The sequence below is a fragment of the Ammospiza caudacuta genome, chromosome 3 (assembly GCF_027887145.1).
Source record: "Ammospiza caudacuta isolate bAmmCau1 chromosome 3, bAmmCau1.pri, whole genome shotgun sequence".
Classification (NCBI taxonomy): domain Eukaryota; kingdom Metazoa; phylum Chordata; class Aves; order Passeriformes; family Passerellidae; genus Ammospiza; species Ammospiza caudacuta.
In genome coordinates, this window is record NC_080595.1 from 36,743,512 (window position 1) to 36,759,452 (window position 15,941).

A 15,941-nucleotide genomic window follows, 5' to 3' on the forward strand; every position below is an offset into this window, starting at 1 on the left:
GATCCCTGGCCCAGTGTGTCCATACTCACAGATGTACCTGAGGAGTGCAGGCTCTGCTCAGCTCAGCACATCTGGAAATAAAGCAAATGAGTAGATACAGCACTTCAAGCATGTTGGCTATGGCATCTTTACTAATCCTCAGTACCTGAAGCCATGGCAGAATTCACATTGACATCAAAAGGACAAGGGTCAGCGCCTCCCTATACATCCAGTTATTTTACTAGTTGGCCTCTTTATCTACAAAACAGTTTGTGGGAAGTAACATCCTTTGTATTTCATAAGCAAATGTGCAAAACTGGATTTTAATTACACATGAGCATGAAGAATAATTTTGTGGAATTAGGTTTCTTATTCCTCTATACTGAAATAAGCACATTCAGAAAATTTCCTCTCTCACATACATTTGTGCTACCCTTCTGTTGCTTATGAGGAAATAAGACTATCATTTAAATATACTCAAAATGCATCAATTAACTGCTTACTTAAGTGCAACTCTTCTTTCCCTGCACCATTGTATCAATTCCATCTTACAATACCCCAATGGTAAAATAATACTGGTTGATTTTCTAGTGGTTAGGTGAACAGAAAGGTTTTTAAAAAAAGTAGAAGTAACATTTGTATAGTTTTATTTTCTTTTAGTGCTCTACAACCTGTAATAACAACTCTTACTCATTCTATTGCCTTTGTCACTGGATTTTGTAGAAAATTCTATTTACAATCTATAGGATTACTTGGAAAGGAAAAAGGTCCTGGATGAAAGTCACTTTATAGTCTGTTCCACAGCAATTTCCTATCATGAAAGTTATATTCTAAGAAAGTATTAAAGACATATCCATTTCTCTCAGAAAAAAAAACCCAACCAACTCTGAAAATCCCCCCAAACAATGCAATTTATCTGGCTTTCTTCTCTTTATAGCAATTTTTATAGCAGTTACTGTGTATTGGTTCTTTGGAGGCCATCTCTTCTCTGCAGGGCCCCACAGAGTGAGTACAGCCGCAGAGATCCAAGGAAATCATCCCTGCACAGTCTGTGAGTTACACAGGAGTGGTGATGTTTCCATAAACCAAGTGGACACATTTCAGAGCAACTGTAAACCACCTATTGCATGTAATATTCCTCACCCACAGTAACTCAATTATTCATTGATGCTCAATTTGGTACTTCTGCAGCTTAGGAAGAATTGCAAAAACATTTATACCTAGCCATTGTTTAAAGAGTTTAAAGAGCATATGTTCACCCCGTTAATCACAATGGACAAAAATTGATCCCTGAAACCAAATTGATTGATAATGCCAGGGATGAATTTAGCATACTAAAAAATATGTACTAATTGAGCAGAATTGCAGTACTTACAAATATTTTATTTCTGTGGACCTAATTAGATTGTCCATCAACTCCCATAATATACTAGTATTCATGTTCTAAAATCCATATGCATTCTTGACTTTCTGTCATTTCATTTCAGAATTTGCCACTATGTTTTAAAGAATTGTGATGGCTTAATACAAAAGAAAGGATGCAAAAATTTGTGGAGATTTGACATGATAAAACATTATCTTCTTGAAAACAGCTTTTTACTTCAAAATTGATATTACTATAACTCAAGTATTTGGAAAACACATTAAGAATTCAGGTGTTTATTATGAAATTATCTCAGTTTGCAGTAGCCAGCATTTTAGAGAAGATGCATATACTTCTGCAAGTCATCCAGGAGGCCCCATTCTTTAAGGCATTGCCAGCATAGTGCTGTTTTTATGCTGATTTTTTAAAAGGCATCATGTAGCTTGAAATACACAAGAGCAACACAAATGTAATATCTAATCATTTTCACATTCAGAAATCAATCTTATTTCCCTGGGACAGCTTCAGCAGGAAACAGCAGTGTTAATGTAATTAGGTTTGAAGGTTAATTCTTTGTTTGCATGTGTCACAGGGGATCGCCACTCTTCATTGTCAGGCTGAGAGAACTGTGGAACACCAGCACTGCTCCACATCCCCTCCGGCACCTGGGGGCGCTTCCTGGGAACTGCTGCTCTTGCCATACGGGAACCTTATCCATACAAGGGGCAGGAGTTGCTCTAGAGCCATAAATTCAAGTGTAACCATAGGCTGGAGACTTTGCTGTGCTTAGGGTGATTCAGACCTCTTTCTTGTCTGTGTCAGCTCTCCCAGCAGGGAGAAGCTGCTCTGGCTCTGGGAGCTGGGTCAATTTGTACTCTGAATGGTGTGGGAGAGCCGTAATTCCTGGTACATTTGTCACACATCTGTTCTTTTGCCATGCATGCCTTGCATTTGCCTCAAAACAATTCCTTGTCAAGTCATTCAGATCTAAGTAATCCAAAGCATTACTTTACAGAAGGACAAAGAAGGAAACTAATAGTTCCCTTTCTTAGGTTTTCTTCTCATCTCACCTCCTCTGATAAAACCAAGGCACAATTGCATAAGGAATCAAAAGAGTTATTACAAAGTAAACCCAGTTGTGAGGAAAATTCATCCCCCTGCCATTTTTGGGGGTATTTGCTGTTAGTTATATAGTAGAAGATCATGCTACTCTTGTGTATTTAACATCTTCTCATTTTGTGTAAAGGCCACACAGGGCTTTTGCTGAACATCTGTCTTTGATCCAGTCTAAGAAGACCCACTGCCATAAATCCTAGCTTCTGAAACTTGCAGGTCCATGAAATAGTAGCTGGCACAAAGCAATGGCATGATTCTCTGACAGGATTCTTAGTGAGAGATGCATAGAATGTACAAAAAGGGATCAAAGAAACACACTGGCATTTTTTTTCTTTTATCTCTAAATGTGGCAATTATAGAAGCTGAAAGCTGGGAGTGATGCTGGGAATAATACATACCAAATCCCTTGTTTGCTCACAGAAAAGTCTGTCTTGAAGTGTGGGGTTTATGTCTTCACTTTTTTCATTTATCTCAATAATATGGCTGGTCTTAAAATAGGGACCTGTGGCATGGAATTCAAATGTGATGATAGCTGAAAAATACAGACTCTTTTACAAAAATCACCTTTTACAAATGTTTGTGATTTTGCTGTATCATTTTTAATGAGCTAAAAATCATCGTAGAAGCAAAAGCTGTACATGCACTGACAAATAGACATACACACAGCCTGAGATGGCCCCCCTGCACATTGCTGAGGGGAAGGGGCAGAGCTGCTCACAGGTGGCAACATCACCACTCCCCTTCCCTCCTCCAAGGAGTGCCTGCCTACAGAACCTTTCCCCTTGCACTCACCTGGCTGAAGTTAACTTATGCCACACTATAGGCAAAGCTTATGCTTGAAACTCTTTCAAGGGCTTCTTTTAAATGTTCTTTCTTACCCAGGTTCTTCTGTAGCCAAATTGCTGCAGTTCCCATGTTAAAACCTGTTAAAACCTGTAAAAGTATTCCAGATGAACTATTCTATATTTCAGAGTTTCATGAAATTACAGCAAGATATTTCATAATCTCAGCTGTTTAACACACAATTTCTGCATGTGCTTGAGGCATACAGCATAGTTACATCAACTAAGAGCCTGGACTCTTGGTGGTCTGTGAAGCTTCCTGTCTAGTCCTAACAGAGTTAAAATTGTAAATTGAAGCTTCTGCATTGCAGAAGCAAATTCAGTTCTCCTAAGCCAGAGGCTGAGCAACTCTGATACCAGTTCATATGATGGGAAGGGTGGTTCATATGATGGGAAGGATGGTTGCACAGAATCAGGGATGCATCAGCTCACTGCAGAGATCATTAAATACCAACAGGAGTGGATGATGACCGTGGAGAGAGGCATTTCTTCTCAAATCCATGGATGGTGGCATACCTCACTTAATCCTGATATCCTCATGGTCTGTGTTTTGTAACTCCCAAGGCTTTTGCATTGGCAACACACAGCAGTTTTTGAAGACACCAGGCTGGCTGTTGCTAGCTATCCTAAGATTTGTAAGAGGTTTCCAAATAACCACAGCAAACAAAACTGTGAATGATTTGTCAATGCAAAGTTAATAATCTCTCTCTGTCTCTTGCATTTATTGTGCGCTCATCCCAGGGTTATCTGAACTTCCATACCTGTTCCTGGAAATAATAAACCATTTTATTATTGTCTTTATATTTTCTTCTTTTCCTTCTCAAGCAACCTTTCAAAACAAACACAAAAAAAAATTCTCTTGGAAATGTAGCACCCTTTTGCCACCAAATTCACGAACAGCAGTTTCGTGCTCACTTATGCAAACTTTTGAAGCTCACAAAGGGCATGATGATTCTGCAAAGAATGGAAGTGCTGAAAGTAGCTGAAAAAGTAGCAATCAGTAGCATTCAGTAGCATTCAACTATAGTATTTCAAACAAACTACCTTCAAACACTCCTGGACAGGAAATAAAACACAACCCAAACCGTCTTACTTTGAGTGGTCCTACTTAAGTATTGAGCAAACGTTATAATAATGGTAATAACTTGGTGCTTGAGGCAGTTTCAGCTATATTACATACTCTCTATATACTATAGATATGGATGTATTCACCCTCTTTATTGTATATGTATGTGTGTGAGTATTTACATGTAGCACACATACATATATTTTTATGTATGCATAGATACTAACTTTTCTACATTTTACTTCTTTCCCACCCATAGCTGAAACTGCTGGTTACTAACATCCACATCCACATCATATTCTATGTATGAAGGATATAATTTATTTGTAAACTCAGGATGTTCTTGTTTTATAGAGTTGCTTGTATTTTATAATTTATTTACACATCATGGTTGGAAATGCTTATCTAAGTGCTATGCATTGAAGTGTATGTTTGCTAAATCCATTTCACTCTGTCCATGGCTATGTTCTTTCTCATTATAACAGTGGTATAAAATAGGGCTAAGGAGGAGAGAAACTGATAGATGTAGAACTTATTCTGGTCCCATCATTGGGCAATTCCAGGAGAGGATGTATCAGTAGTAAATATATATATATATATTTTATCAACTAAATTTTATGGGGAAAAAAGGAGAAAGAACAGCATGACGACAAGTTCAAAATGTGGAAAGTCACAGCCATTTCCAAGTTTGTCAACAAATGCATTGAACCTTTTGCCATTAAAATTGTAAAGTTTATTGTTTGCTGGCTAAAAAATATCCCTTTTGTGGTATTTGAGGTGTGAAACATTGTCAAAAATATGATGTCTGGAAAAAATCAAACTATAGTGGCATTAAATGTTTACTTTTATCTTACCAATATATCTGCCTCCTCCTCCTGACTCTTTCACTTTAGATAAGAGCATTTCATGGCATTTCATACTGGAGAATGCTTTTGACCCACAAGAGGATGTGGTATCGTAACAGTGAAAGTGAGCAAGAGAGCAAGATCAAGGCTGAAAATAAAATTACCAAAGGGGTTCTATCAAGCAAGTGTTACTGAGAAGCAAATTCACCAGAAAAGAGTAAGGAATTGCAGGGTTTGATACCAATGACAAAAATACTACAAGCAAGCAGAGCAGCATTAACTTGCCTGCTACTGTCCAGAAACACAAAGAAAACACAATCCCAGACCTGAAATGGTCTGGCTTTTGCATAAGCTGGTTATGCATATACACAGGGATTGCTCTTTTGCATCTGTGAGCAGGGGAAAAATCTGAGACCAAACAAATATAAAAGATGTATTCATAGGTATAATTTCTTATCATCTTTAGCAATTGTGTCACATTTCCCCTGGCCACCATGCAGGTAGGTAACACATGGGAGTGATAAAAAGAGTTTGTGTCCATTACTCAAGACATTTTTCTCTCTCAGAGAGGCAGTGGTGGCAGGCTTAGCAGGCCCCTGAGCTGCTGCAGTGGTGTGCACAATATCTGCTTGCCTTCACTCATGTTTGTGGCATTCCCTGTTGTTAATTAAGACAGCACTTTGCTTGCAGAACAAAATGTGAATGAGCTCTCTGGGAAAATGCCCACCAACACCTGGATAAGCCCTGATAAGGATGCTGAGCTCTTCCCATCAGAAGAAAACCACAGATCTTATTTCCTATGGGAGCGATTTTAAAAAACCCCAAATCAGTCAAAACATCTTTTACATCATCTGCTGGCAGATGATTTTCTCATATTCCTTACTTAGGAGGGACATGTTAGGGTGTCAGGCATTAAATATTTGGTTAACAGTTTGATGAGAATTTAATAAAGTCCTTTTTTCTATCTTATTTTTATACAGCAGAGTGGCAGATCTAGCAGTCACAGTTGCAGGGAATGCAATTGTTTATGGTGACCTCTTAAAGGAAAAATATTGAGGTGGATGCAGTGGCAAAGGCTGGCAAAGATGGTGGGGAGGAGACAGTCTCCTCCTTTCCCCTCTTAGAGCAGCAAGCCCTCTGCTACCTTAGCTGCTGCCCCAGGCCAGTGAATTTGCATGCTGTGCCTCTCCACAGTATCTGTAAATGAAGATAAACAGCCATTTATTTTGTCTGTGGGCTGTTCAGAATAGCTCTGATTTGCTCTAAAGAGCTAAAAGGCTTATTGCCTACTTTGGAGGTGATTTATCTTCATTGCTGTTATCATGCAGCCACATCAGTATTGAGGAGCCCTGAGTGGCTTACAGAGACAAAACCAGAAAAATGAGTTAGTGCAAGTCCTAGACTTTGTCTAAGACAGAACTGATGGTGAGGAGCTCTAGATGAGCTGCAAACAGAATCAATTCACTCTTGGTCAAATCTGGAGCCCTACAGACCCCAATGCTTCTGATTTGGGGCAAGACAGCAAGACATTCACGGAGTGGAAAAAGGAGCTCCCGCCTGGCAAAAGTCTGGTGTCCTTATGAGGCCTGCCTGAAACTGTTGATACCTCTTGTAAAGTAATGACCAAGTTTTGTCCTTAAAACTATTAACTTGCCAGGCTGAAAATCAGATTTAGGGTGGAAACCTGACCAACCCCATCTCCTTATGGGGCCCCAAATAAGCTCTCTAGCTATTGGAAAACCAGGTCAGGTTGCTGCTAAAGCATGTTCCTCTCCCACATCCATCTGCAAACCAGGCACCCGGGAGCTCACCCTCATTTTGGCTGACAGTATCTGCCTGGGAGACACTGAAGGGGGATGAAGGCTAGAAAATTCAGTTCCCAGTCTTTGAGATGAACACAAAGTGAATATTTAGTTGCTCTGGAAAAGGCCATCTGTGGATTTTACAGTTTATGATAGTTAGTAGTCTTGACAGTTGCCGATCTGGCAGTTTTGGAGGCTGACATCTGCTATTTAACCACTGAGCAAAGCTTTGCTGGCTGTGACCACACAAATGCTTTACATTGCTCAAAGACCACTTTCATAACCTCCAGGAACAAGAAGGTAGCTTGGAGGTCCTGTCCACTCTCAGGAACTATCCTGGCAAGTGCTGACTTGGGAAAAGCTTCTAGATGGCCAAACCCCAGTCCATCTCAATGGGTGCTTGTTGGGGGAAAAGACCTGCATTCATTTGCATATATATTTATATGTGTCTCTTCTGTGGACCCTTATAGCACAGGTTTGGCACCTATGCTTTCTGTCAGATTGTGAGTTTCATACCAACGAAATGACAGCCAAACATATTCAGCTGTGTGTGTCTGGCACATATCCATATTTCCATTTCTATTTCCTAGGAACCCAAGTGCTGCCAGACACGTCAGGATTATGTGCAGGACTCGAGGCTTGCTGTGGAGAGGAAGTTACACCTCCAGCGATGAGGGACCTTCGTCACTCACTTTAAAAGGAGCAGGGACTGTCCTTGTCCCTTTCTCATCCTTTTTCATCTTCATTCCCTGAATGACAGAACACCAGGGAGGTGGGAGAAAGCCCTGTCATTTTCCTAGATTTCATTTGTCAAAAGCTGAATTGCTCATTGTAGTTACAAGATAGAAGGAAGAATATAGAATATAGAAGGAAGAGGAGCACAAAGCCACCTTGCTCGCTGGGCTGTGCTCCACAGACTCCTCCACACTGGCACCCTTGGATGCTCTGTGCCACCCAGCCCAGCCCCTTGCAGGCTGCCCCTTGGAGCTGGATTGAAAAGGGCTCCTGGTGGCACTGAGGGAGCAGCAGTGCTCCCTCTCACCCTGCCTTCCAGTGCCCATCCATGCAGAGGGGCTCAGCTCACTCCCTGTGTGTGCTTTAGCTGGATGCCCAGGGACACTACTGTGGAGAGTCATGGCAGCTGCCTGGTTTTATTTAGGAGCAAGCTGCCTGCTGCTAAACCATATTTGAAGGAAACCTCACAGTACCCAGCAAGGGGCACTGAGGGAGCCAAGCAAGACACTGTGAACAGCATTTTCTCCTAATTTCTGAGGACAACGGAAGGCATGGCAATTACTGGAATGATGAGCAAGATAAGAGCTGGCTCCATGCCCTGCTGCTTGTGACTCCTGCAGCCCTGGAAGCTGGTGTAGCTCAGCCTGCCCTGAGTTTCCAGAGGCTCAAAAAAACATTTCTGAAGGTTATATGTAAAGCCATTAAGATGCTGTGAAATCCACAGAAAAGCTTCTGGACAGCCCCTGAGCGAGGGAATTTTGGACTTTGCACCCATTGAGCCCTTCTTTCTGCAGTCAAGGCCAAAACAATGGGAGTACCCTTTCCAGCTTGCTTGACAATCAATTGTGGTGGCATGAAGTGTCCGCAGAGCAGGTCAGTCACAAACACTGTGTGCACACCAAATAAACCCATAGCCTAGCAAGAGGGCTTTGTACCTGCAATCTGTGATGGGGTTGCAGTTCATGTGAGAGCACCAGGGCATTGAAATACTTCCATGGTGAAAAAATTATTCTGGGACTGATATCTCCACCCAGTAAAATCATCTAGACTCCTGTGACTCATTTTATGGAATATTTATTAATTGCTCCTCTGAACAATTCCTTGCTTGCTTTTATGTCATTGCTAATAGCTTGCTTTCCCAAGTTTTCCACATATTTGCAACACACAATGGCTCAAGATGAAAGTTTCCCAGTAGATTACTGTAGTCATCAGTCAAGGCATGGGAGACTTCCAGGAGGTTGCTGTAAAGCTGTATGTAGTTTCCTATTAAGGTGCTTTTAAGGCTGTTCTGAACTGGCAATTTTCACCACTCTACATCACACAGACACCAGGACAGTGTTGCTGCCTGTGCACAGCCCCTTGACACGTCCTAGAGCAATGATAGCTCCTCACTTGTCCCTGCAAAGGCACAGGATGTGCAATGGCACCAGCTGGCCAGAGGCCTGCTCAGAGGCACTGTTTCATTTTGGGATTCATTTTGTTGTCTCACTGGAAGCAAAAACCACTGTGGCTGGGAGAGAAAACCAAACAATCCAATGCCATGTAATATATATGCCCTATAATGTAATAGTTAGGTTGAAGCCAGCTATGAAGATTTAGGATGTTATTTCCCCTCCTCAAACAGGGACTTTGAGTAAAACTGACCCTCCTACTAAGACATTTTGACCTCTTCATAAGCTTACACCATAAAGTGTGGAGGCTGTTATACTGCCTTATCTTGTTGGGATTGTAAACCTTTGAGCTCTAAATTCTATAACCCTAGAAATTCTTCCCTAGGCAGGATGGAATAGAACTTTCTATTTATTTTTTTAATGCACTGTGAGGTAACTTGTAGTTAAACCTGTGTTTCAGGTGGGAAAGCTGTAAACTAAGGAATCCTACACCTGGCCACATCCTGGAAGTTCTTCTTGGCTGCAGGACCATGCTGGCTGGCCAGGAGCTGGGCCGCTCGCTGTGAGAAAATTCATACAGTGCCATACAGAGGTGTATGGCAGGGCAGAGTGAAGACTGGCACAGAGACACTGGTGCCACCACACCTGGCTTCCTCTGCCTGGGACCATCTGCTGGCCTGAGGCATCTCAGGGTTTCACCATTTTGATCTAGTAAACTGCTCAGGCTTTTTCCTGGGAGTTGCAGATGGCAGTAGCAGAGGGCATTCAAGTCTAATCATAATGAGATTGTCTTTCCCTGGCTGCCTTTTGCAAACCCCCTGCATGGGTATCCCCAGGTGGCAAAGCCCTGCTCCACAAAGGGATGGTGGCAGCTGAGCCCAAAGCCCTGGCAGAGCAGGGCCAGAGCAGGCCCAGCTCAGTTGGTATCAGAGAGCAGCAGGCACAAACAGCTGCCATGACCCAAAGCCAACGTAGGTGTTGAAGACTTGTGCCGCTTTACTGTTCTCTGATATTTGCCAAAAGTGAAGCAGAAAGCTAACATTTCCATGCCCCTTCAGAAATGATTATGTTGTGGATGGTATTATCTAGAGAGGTTTATGCTCTCTGTTCCCTCCCTCCTCCCTCTGCAACAGGAGTTGGACACTTGATGGCTTTTTACAAAGGGAAAACCTCCACAGCTTCAAGAGCAAAGGCCCCTGATGAGAGGTTGTATCTGTGACAGAACAGGACACAAAGTGGGCAGGAATGTGCTGGTTTCTCTGCAGTCAGGAGCAGGGAACAGGGAAGCTCCTTGAGGCTCACGAGGTGCGAGGTGGATGGCCTCAAACAGCACCCCAAGCCCCCTTGTCCTGTACAGAGGAATATGCAATAAACTCTGAAGTTGGCTTTGGCACACCTCCAGAGGAATGGTGTTGCTTAAGGCATCACATCAGGCAGGAATAAAATCCCTGCCTTTGCCTCCCTCAGCTCCTCATTTGGCCTGAGCTGGGATACCTGCCCAGCTCAGTGCCGGCCTGACAGGCCTCGGTCAGGAGGAACAACCCCGGGGTTAAAGCCTGTCGGGGCCATGAGCTCGACTTGGGCAAGTCTGTAGGGCTGCAGAGTGCCAAACCTGGGTCCACTCTGCTGCTCTGCAGAGCAACCAAGCACACCAGCCTTTCCCCAGTTCACAGACAGGAAAAACCCTTTGCTCCTACCATCCAATAACCATCATTTCATGTCACGTAGTAGCAGATTTCAGAGGGCTCTTTCACAGCAGAAGAAATGTTGGTCTGTGGAGGAGCTTCTCCACTATCTTGGAAGGACATGTTTTGCCAAGGCTTTGGATTTTAATGGTAAAACAGTTTTGTGGCCTGGGTGTATCAGTCACTTTATATGGATTGCATAAGCTGCTTTGGGGCCGCAGAGAAATGAATTTGGACAATGCCCATCTGAAGGATTTTTATTGATTTTCCCATTTGTCAGCTGTAAATAAGGCAGCATCTTTGCCTGGTTGCTGGCAGGCTGCCCCTTCCCAGACTTAGGATCAGAATTCCTCTGGTCTTCACAGAAAACACCAAATCAGATTTTTGTTTATTGTTCACAAATTATGTAACAGTCCCCACAGAAAACATTTGGTAATGATAAGTAGTCTTTGTATATCCTCATTACTCTGACCTTTAAAAATACTGTTATTTACTGGTGCATTCAGCCACAGATGTTCAGAAATTAACATTCCCAAGTCATGATAAGAATTTTCCTCAATCATCGTTTATGTTAGCATGATGGGGAACATCACTCTGCAGTAATTGTATTCTGATCACAGTCTTATCCATGGCACAAGCTGGGTACACAATGTTAATGACATTAGTGAGAACAGAACTGCAGACATTACCAGTACCTCACTGAAGACTCTCCACAGAACTCGACATGACTTTCACAAGGAGACTGAAGCACAGCAAGGGGGAATGGGAAAAGCAGAAGCCACCTCCTAGCAGTGATACTCCCAGGCACATGGTGTGACTCCTGGGGATGGTGCTGTGCAGGGCCAGGAGCTGTACTCAGTGATCCTTGAGGGTCCCTTCCAGCTCAGCTTATTCTGGGATCTTTGCTGCTCCAGTTCCCAGACCACCAGCTGTCCCTCAGCTGAATGGCTGCCACTATAGGTATGGAGAGCAATTCCTCCTCACAGCAGTGTGATGCCTGAAATTCCATCCAAAGACTACAACAGCCTTTCCATTCCTCCCTGTGGGCTCCTGCAGTGTGCTGCTGCTGGTGGGAGGGACGGCAGCTCCAGGGCTTCGTAACACATCACCTGGGTGTCCCCAAGGGACAGAACAGGGAGGATCAGGCCAGACCTCTTCTCTACCTGTTTTATCATGGGATTCTCAGCTCCACAAGGAGAGGCAGGAACAGGAAGACAGCACAAGAAATACTTCATTAAAAGGAGCTTCATTAAGAGTAAATAGGCAAGAACTGCTCATAGCAGTGCACAGGGCCTGGGGGAGGGGAAGAGTGGTACTCTGCTAATTTTCTCATCAGACACCCTTCTCTATTACTGTCTCCTGGTTCTTGCTCTGAAAGTCAAGTGGAATTGTCAAGAGGGATCACCTGTGATTTAAAGTGCAGTTTTCCTGCAAGACATATGTAAATTTGCCACCTTCCTACTCAGACCCTCTGGGACTGGGAATCAGAGCTGCTGAATTGGAGGGGCGGAGGAAGAAATCACTGCTCTTTCCTCAGCTTGTCAGCCCCACTAGACCAGCCCTTAACTGAAACAGAGATGGGAGAGAAGGCTCCTTAGCTGGTACCTTAGGGAGCAGGTAATGGGACCAGCAAATGGTGCCTGCTCCACCCCAAGAGATGGAAGGGAATTTAAGGCATAGAAGAGACTGTGTGATTATTCTCTACTTGGGAGAAAGGAAATTAGAAGAAATTGATTTAGTCATCTTTAGAGTTAAAATGAACTTGGGCAGGATGCTTCAGCTCTGCCCTCCTGCCATAAGCCCCATCAGAATTTGGTTAACAAGGAGCTGGAGCATCTGAGACTGCTGAAAAGCTTGTGTGTATGCATTTCTGTGTGTGCCTGTCTCAGTGGCTATATAGAGATATGTTTAAAAGAAGGTTAATTGGTCTCCTGGGAACTATAAAGAACCTGTTAGGTTCCTCGGTGTGAGCAGTGACTGTATGAAGCCTAATTACTAAGCCTGAGTTATTCTTTCATATGGGGGGAGGGAATCTCTAAGGTTCTTATTAAAACCTACAAAAACTCTAAAAAATGATGGAGTTAGAATTGATTTGTCCATGTTGATCAGAAGTGCAGAGCAAATAAAAACATTGAGTTTTCCCCAGGAAATATTAACAGAGATGACACAGGCCTGGCTTACACATCACTGCTGTGGGGATAAACATAAACCATTGTGCTAAATGGCAAGAATTGCAGACCACAGACTTCAGGTAAGGTGCACTCCTTTTGCTCAGGGCAGGGAAAAATCACACTTTGATGTTCTTGTAGGGTGCCCTTTATAAAAGAGCCATAACAAATCTATTTTCAGGCTAATTAAATTTGTAAAAAAGGAAAGGAGTTTTGTTTGGAAAAATGTACATTGAAAGGAAAGAGAAAATAGTAATCTGAATAAGAATAAAAAAGAAAAGGAAAAGAGGAATTCTAACACGGCTTAGGTCTGAAATAAAGAAAAGCACTTGCTTTGGACTTTTTGACTATTCTTTAGATGTTGTTGAAGCTCTATGGGTGGAAACAAAGCTTTGGAGGAGGTACAGCATAGACAGGAGCAGCTCACTGCTCTGTGCCCATGCTTGGCACTCAGTACTGGAGGAACTCTCACAGAGTAATACCTGTAGCTACAATGACAATGACAGTGATGCCATTCCCACCTGTGCCACCCACAGCCAGCCATGATAGGGCTGTAACACAGACACTGCCATGTTGCTACAGCTCTGACAAACTGGACAATACACCTACACCAAACTGAACATATTCATGTGAGGCAGAGTTATTGAAAGAGGCATAGCCAGTTTCTTCTTTTCTTTTCTCCTTTTCTCCTTTTCTCCTTTTCTCCTTTTCTCTTCTCCTTTTTTCCCTTTTCCCCTTCCCTTCCCTTCCCTTCCCTTCCCTTCCCTTCCCTTCCCTTCCCTTCCCTTCCCTTCCCTTCCCTTCCCTTCCCTTCCCTTCCCTTCCCTTCCCTTCCCTTCCCTTCCCTTCCCTTCCCTTCCCTTCCCTTCCCTTCCCTTCCCTTCCCTTCCCTTCCCTTCCCTTTTTCATTATTTCCCAAGGATCAACAATAAGGAAACTCAAGTATGGATGTCTAACCCTGTCTGATTTGCCCAAGGTCAGACACAATTTGTGGTGCAGCAGAGAAGCCACACCAGAACTCCATGTCCATAATTGTAAGACCTTCCTCCTTCTTCTTGTCTTATGGGAGGTTTAATTCTGTTTCAGATAAAAAATCCTCACAATTGGCACAACCTCTGTGAAAAATGGAACTCTGTTCATTAAGAGCTTTGCAGTGGCCAGGGACTACTTGAAATATACTGTGTGGGGAAATAGCCTCTGTATTTCATAAACATGCTGTGTAAAAAAATAACAAGTCTAAGAAAGGCTCATTTAAAAACATAGCTATCAGGGAAGAGGGTTACAATGAGAAGCATAAAAAAGGCTCAGTTTTTTTTCAGGGGCAGTTTTCTTGGCATAAACCCATGCACGACAGACTTCACACACAGGTTGATAGACTCAAAGAGGTCAAAGCTCTAAAAAACTGGTTTACTGCATTTTCCCTCTTTGCTTTTTTTTACTTTCTACTACCTCTACTATGCACTGGATAATAGTCTGTTTGCCAAGATCTTGGAGAGCTTTTACTTCCAACTTCAGGTCAACACCCTTGAGGGGCATGGATACAGAGAATTATGCCGTTCTTAAAGAGTTTAGGGAGCATTTATTTTTGTTTAAGACAAATGTTCTGTTCAATTGTAATCAGTTATTCTTAGCGAAGCTGTATCATTCCCCATGTTTTTTTCCCTGTGTTCTGCTACTGCTTTTCTTCCAAACACATAGTGTGATTCTGCTCCCTCTGAGTGCAATCTAACATTGTTTTTCCTGGACTAATTTAAGGGAGAGTGACAAAACACAAGTAACTCAAAATGCATTCCTAAAACTTGAGGTGAACTCAAGTAACCACTGCTTTCCAAAAGAAAAGCCTCCAACCTGTGGGAAGCAAGCAGCAAACCTGCCAGCATTACAGATAATGCTGCAGTCTGCCTCTTTCTGACTTTAGCATCTTTATCTTACCACTAATACCAGCACCTGAAAAATTTGACAGATATTATTCAGGAAAACTGAAACATGATGTCTGTGCAAAGATAACATTACTTGATTTGAAATGAGTGCTTATCTAATGTTGCCTCCTCCCTGGCACCCTTGCCTGCTGCTGCACTTTCGAAGGATGCATTCAGGTAAATCCCTCCACAATCACAGACCAGCATTCTCTGCAGAAAATAGACTGGAGCAGGACCACCAGGAGAAAAAATCTGCCCACAACAACCTCCCCTGCAGCACTGCTGGTGGTGTTAGTGCATGGGAATCTCCAAGGGGAATTGCTCAGTAAATGACTGAAAACAACCACAAAATGTGACTCTTGCCTTGACTAAGCTGAAAGAAGTTTTGCATCAGCAGTAATTAATGTAAAGCATGGGTTATTCCCCCACACTGAGGATCCTGGTGCCCATTCAGTTTCCTGCTTTGAGCATTGGGATGTGGGTGGATTTCCAACAGCTCTGCCCTCCCGGCAGCACAGCTGCTGCTGAGGCACTCCACAGCCAGCAGCACGCTCCTTCTGCGTTCCCCACCAGGCTGTCACTGAACTGTTCCCTTTGCACCTTTTCTCTAAGTGTCTCCTCAGAGAAGACTGGTGAGAAGGCCCCAGCACAGGTAGAGGTTTCAGCTTGCTGTAAAGTAGCTGTTCTCACACGGCAGCAGGCAACTCTGCCTTTCCCCCAGCTCCTACCTTGGATGTTGAGGTGTCCTTGCAGCAGAAGCCCCAGCAAACAGTGCAGCAGTTCATACCTGCAGATGTGTCTGCATGCCTGAGGGCTTCTGGGCTGTCTCCCAGGATTTGCTGCACAAACTAATGCATCCCCTGACCTCAGATTCCCTCCATTTGCAAATCTTAGTACCAGATATGTAAACACGAGATAACACAAGCATGATCTTTACACAAAAATCATGTAAATTCCAATGTGCATGTGCCCATTTAAAACTAGAAAATAGGCTTTGAAGACTGGTTGTCCATCAGTACTTTGTCAGAAC